Consider the following 5,836-nt stretch of genomic DNA (forward strand, 5'->3'; position numbering starts at 1 on the left):
TGGGCGGGGCTGCCTGGGGAGAACGGGCGGAGCCTAAGGAGAAGACCTAGGGGCGGGGCCTAACGGGGGACGCCGGGGATTGGCCTGCGCGGAGGGGGCGGGGCCCAGTCGGGGAGGCGGGGCTGCCTGGGGAGAAGGGGCGGGGCCCACGAAGAAGAAGACCGAGGGGCGGGGCCTACCCGAGGCGAGCGGGCCCTAACGAAGGAGACCGGAGACTGGCCGGCGCAAAAGGGGCGGGGCCAATACGGGAGGGCGGGGCTGCCTGGGGAGAAGGGGCGAGGCCAACGGAAAAGACCGAGGGGACGGGGCCTAACGGGGGAGACCCGGGACTGGCATGGCGCGGAAGGGGCGGGGCCCAATCGGGGAGGGCGGGGCTTCATGGTGAGAAGGGGCGGGGCCTAACGGGGGAGACCGGGGGCCGGCCTGCGCGGAAGGGGCGGGACTTCCTGCGGGGAGGGGAGGGGCCTACCCGAGGAGGGCGAAGCCTAACGGGGGGAGACCGATGACCGGCCTGCGCGGAATGGGCGGGGCCTGATGGAGGAGACCGAGGGGCGGGGCCTAGCTGGGGAGACCGGGGACCGGCCTGCGCGGAGGGGACGGGGCCCAACCGAGGAGGGCGGGGCTGGCGGAGGGGAGCGGGGCGGAGCCTAACCGAGTAGGGCCGGGCTGAGGGGAAGAGGCGGGAACTGTGGAGGGCGGGACCTGGCCGACGTGGGCGGACGTAGGGAGAGCGCGCCCAGCCGTCGGCGTCTGCGCACGACGGGCCGCCGGCGCTCATGGCCCGGCCCACCGCTCAGGTAGACGCGCCGCGCCGCGTCGCCCCGCCCCGCACTGGAAACCGGCTCCACGTCAGGCGCTCCGCGGCCCGCCCAGCGCTGGAACCTCGCCCTCGCCTCGCCGCGCTCACCGGAAGCCCGCCTCCGCGTGGGAGCACGTGACGCACGCAGGGAGTCCGCGCCCCGCCCTCCTCGTGGCCCCCAGCGGCCTCAGCGCCGGCCGGCGCTCCGCCGGATCCCCTACTGTTAGGCTGCCGTTTCCTCCTTCCGTCTATCCAGGGGAACTCCGGGAGGACTAGTACGATCTCCGTCGCAGAAACAGCACGACGACGTCCCGGATCCCGCCCCGCCCCGCCCGTTCCCCCCTTCATTCACAGGGTTGGGACCGTCCTCTTCGCGCTCCTCAGCCCTCCGCTCTCGCCTCTGCGAGTTCCCGCCCAAGTGCCTTTCGCTTTCCTTGAAGCCCCCACACGAGGGACACTACCCTGCGCCTAGCTCTCTCCCTTGACGTATTCACTCGGCACGCTAGAGTCCACGCACATCCATGTACAGGACGAGTCCACGGCTTCATCTCTCCCGACGGCTGCGTACTGTTTCATCCGTCGTGTATCCGTGTATACCGCCGTTCCTTTAGCCATTCCTCTGAGGAAGGGCATCTTGGTCCTTGCCAGAGTCTGGCTCTTGTGCATAGCACTGCGATGAGTAGAGGTCTGGGGAAGGGATTCTTGTATTTTTCTGTTCCTCGGCTATATCCCCAAGAGTGCTGTAGCTGGGTCCAATGCGAGCTCAATTTCCAGTTTTGGGAGGGATCTCCATATCGCTTTCCATAGAGGCTGGACTAGCCGGCATTCCCACCAGCAGTGGATATGAGTTCCTTTCTCTCCACATCCCCGCCAACACTGTTTATTCTCGTTCTTTGTGATGTGTGCCATTCTCTGGGGTGTGAGGTGGTATCTCATCGTTGTTTTGATTTGCATCTCCCTGATGATTAGTGATGTGGAGCATTTTTTCATGTGTCTTTTGGCCATGCGTATTTCTTCTTTGTCAAAGTGTCTGTTCATTTCTTCTCCCCATTTTTTGATGGGATTAGATGTTTTTTCTTGTAAAGTTCTGTCAGTGCCTTGTATATTTTGGAGATTAGCCCCTTATCTGATGGGTATTGGGTGAGTAGTTTCTCCCACTCAGTGGGTGGCTCTTGTATTCTGGGCGCTATTTCCTTTGAGGTGCAGAAGCTTCTCAGCTTAATATATTCCCATCTGTTTATATCTGCTTCCACTTGTTTGGAGAGTGTTGTTTCCTCCTTAAAGATGCCTTTAGTCTCAATGTCCCTAAAGACTCTACCAAAAAGCTTCTAAAAAACAATAGATTTATATATCAATGTGGCAGACTACAAAATAACACACAAAAATCAATGGCCTTTTTATACACCAATAATGATAGGGAAGAAATGGACATTAAGAAAACGTCCCCCCCCCCCCGAAAAAAAAAAAACCCATTCACATAAGTGCCACACAAACTTAAATATCTTGGAACCAACCTGACTAAAGATGTGAAGGACCTATACAAAGAAAACTATAAAACCCTGCTCCAGAAAATAAGAGAGGACACGCACAAATGGAAACACATACCCTGCTCACGAATTGGCAGGATCAATATCATTAAAATGGCAATACTTCCCAGAGCATTGTACACATTCTTCAAAGAAATGGACCAAACACTTCTGAAATTCATTTGGAACAATAAACACCCTCAAATAGCTAAAACAATCCTTGGGAAAAGGAGCATGGGAGGCATTACTTTCTCCAATTTTAAGCTGCATTACAAAGCAGTAATTACCAAACAGCATGGTATTGGAATAAAGTCAGACCCTCAGATCAGTGGAATAGGCTTGAATACTCAGAGAATGTTCCCAAACAGACATACAATTACCTAGTTTTTGATAAAGGGGCAAGAAATCCTAAATGGAGCAAGGAAAGCCTCTTCAACAAGTGGTGTTGGCACACTGGTTAGCCACTTGCAAAAAAGCAAACTCAGATCCCCAGATAACACCATGTATGAAGGTAAAATCCAAATGGATTAAAGGCCTTGATATCAGATCTGAAACTATAAGGTATATAGAAGAACACGTAGGTAAAGCATCTCTTAACCTCTAGTCGGGTTCCCAGATTCTGCCGCAGTCCATTGGAAGCAGTAGTCCCACAACAACTGCAAAGTAACTTGGTCCCCTGCTTTAGGTTCTTTTTTGTTTTTCTTTTTTGGTTTTGGGTCACACCTGGCAATGCTCAGGGTTACTCTTGGCTCTGCGCTCAGAAATCACCCCTGGCAGGTTTGCGGAACCATATGAGATGCTGGGAATCGAACCCAGGTCCGTTTCGGTGTGGCTGCTTCCAAGGCAAACGCCTTACCGCTGTGCTGTGGCTCCGGCCCCCTGCTTTAGGTTCTGATCCAAGAGCACTGCTTCTCAATTATTTTCTGTCATTTCCCCCTAGGAAGAAGAAAACATTTTTGCACCCCCTGCACTACTGTAAATAGTATCTATATTTAAAAAAAAAACTTTAACATGCAAAACAAAATTATATAAAATAATTTGAGCTGATTTTTTAATCAGAGGTGATGTCTTGGATGAATGGCTACAATGAACACATTTTGCAATGCGTAGCTTTTCGAAGCTGGGTTTGAAGCAGGACACAGCAACTCTCAGCTCCAGAGACATACAGAGACATAAACACGGGGCTTAGCTTGTTAGGACAGTGTTTGCGAGGTCAAATGCCCCCCCCCCGCCCCACCCATTTGAAAAGCACTGTCCTAGAGGAAGATCTGCTCTGACCTCTGCAAAATGGCCTGGCTCCAGTCACTGATGCCCTCCATTCAGCGTATACAGTGCGGGTCATAACAGAACCATAACCAGATTTTCCATGTTATCCAGCAGGATCATAGATGAGAAGAGGAAACAGCTTTAACCATGGAAAATCCAGAATTAAAAAGAACTATAGGGGCCGGAGAGATAGCATGGAGGTAAGGCGTTTACCTTTCATGCAGAAGGTCATTGGTTCGAATCCCGGCATCCCATATGGTCCCCTGTTCCTGCCAGGAGCGATTTCTTTCTTTTTTTTTTTTTTAAAGGGGAGGAGGCCTCGATGTTCTTCTGACCTGTTCATTTTTTTTTTTTTTTGGAGGGGGCCACACCCGGGGTACTCAGGGTTTACTTCTGGCTATCTGCTCAGAAATAGCTCCAGGCAGGCACGGGGGGGGGGGGGGGGGGGCATATGGGACACCGGGATTCAAACCAACCACCTTTGGTCCTGCATCAGCTGCTTGCAAGGCAAACGCTGCTGTGCTATCTCTCCGGGGGCCCAGGAGCAATTTCTGAGCGTAGAGCCAGGAGTAACTCCTGAGCACCGCCGGGTGTGACCCAAAAACCAAAAAAAAAAAAAAAAAAAAAAAAAAAAGAGCTTTAGATCATCTGATGCAAACCTGTAGCCTGAAATACTTCAATGAGATCCTCTATCTGCTTTTCTCATTTGTGCTTGGAAACAGCTTATATTAAGAAAGGGACAGGAAAGCCATCAGCTAAGCTGTATGTAGAATCTTGACATTCTTGAGAGGCTGGAGGAGGTTATAGCCACACGTGGTAATGCTCAGGAACTAGCCCTGGAGTGCTCAGAGACCATATGTTGAGCCAGAAACTCACTAAGTTCTCAGTCCTGTCTCTCTGGCCTCTAACGACCATACTTTAAAAAATAAATAAATAGGGCCCGGAGAGATAGCACAGCGGTGTTTGCCTTGCAAGCAGCCGATCCAGGACCGAAGGTGGTTGGTTCGAATCCCGGTGTCCCATAGGGTCCCCCGTGCCTGCCAGGAGCTATTTCTGAGCAGACAGCCAGGAGTGACCCCTGAGCACTGCCGGGTGTGGCCCAAAAACCAAATAAATAAATAAATAAATAAATAAATAAATAAATAAATAAATAAATAAATAATGTACTCCTGAGGGCTGGAGATATAGCATGGAGGTAAGGTGTGTTTGCCTCTCATGCAGAAGGTTAGTGGTTCGAATCCTGGCATCCCATATGGTCCCCTGAGCCTGCCAGGAGAGATTTCTGAGCATAGAGCCAGGAGTAACCCCTGAGTGCTGCCGGGTGTGACCCAAAAACCAAAAAAAAAAAAAAAAAAAAAAAAAATTTACTCCTGACAGGCTGCAGAGATTGCATGAGATGCCAGGGATTAGCCATGTTCAAGGCAAGCACCCTGCCTGTTGGAATAATCAGTGTTTCCCTAAATCACCCCTAACAGCTATGGCTCCTCTTTTACATATCAAAAACCCACTTATACAGAAAGAACCTCTAGATAGGTTCTTTTCCCCAACCTGTTCTCTAGACTGCTGTACAGACTCCTCTCACTCTTTTTCCTCTCTCCTCTCTCTCTCTCCTCTCATTTGTTTCTCTGTCTCTGTCTCTCTCTCTCCTCTCTCTCTCATTTCTGTCTGTCTCTCTGTCTCTCTCTCTGTCTCTGTCTCTCTCTGTCTCTCTCTGTCTCTCTCTCTCTGTCTGTATGTCTCTGTCTGTCTCTCTCTGTCTGTCTCTCTCTCTCTCTCTCTCTCTCTCTCTCTCTCTCTCTCTCTCTCTCTCTCTCTCTCTCACATGGTGCAAAGGTGTTCGGACCTGTGCTCGCTTCGGCAGCACATATACTAAAATTGGAACGATGCAGAGAAGATTAGCATGGCCCCTGTGCAAGGATGACACGCAAATTCGTGAAGCGTTCCATATTTTTAAATATATTATTATTAAAAAAAAAAAAAGGGCCCGGAGAGATAGCACAGCGGCGTTTGCCTCGCAAGCAGCCGATCCAGGACCAAAGGTGGTTGGTTCGAATCCCGGTGTCCCATATGGTCCCCCGTGCCTGCCAGGAGCTATTTCTGAGCGGACAGACAGGAGTAACCCCTGAGCAACGCCGGGTGTGGCCCAAAAACCACAAAAAAGAAAACAAAAATTAGGGTCCCATATGGTCCCCCGTGCCTGCCAGGAACTATTTCTGAGCAGACAGCCAAGAGTAACCCCTGAGCA

General features: G+C 51.5%; 1 non-coding gene across 1 annotated transcript; it reads left to right on the forward strand.

Annotated features, from left to right (window-relative positions):
- The first annotated feature begins 5,436 nt into the window (after nt 1-5,436).
- Nucleotides 5,437-5,543, forward strand: LOC126026625 (U6 spliceosomal RNA). The gene has a single exon (XR_007501848.1). It is a non-coding gene; the product is annotated as a U6 spliceosomal RNA (small nuclear RNA).
- The last annotated feature ends 293 nt before the right edge of the window (nt 5,544-5,836 follow it).

This window comes from Suncus etruscus, chromosome 13, assembly GCF_024139225.1.
Source record: "Suncus etruscus isolate mSunEtr1 chromosome 13, mSunEtr1.pri.cur, whole genome shotgun sequence".
Taxonomy (NCBI): Eukaryota; Metazoa; Chordata; class Mammalia; order Eulipotyphla; family Soricidae; genus Suncus; species Suncus etruscus.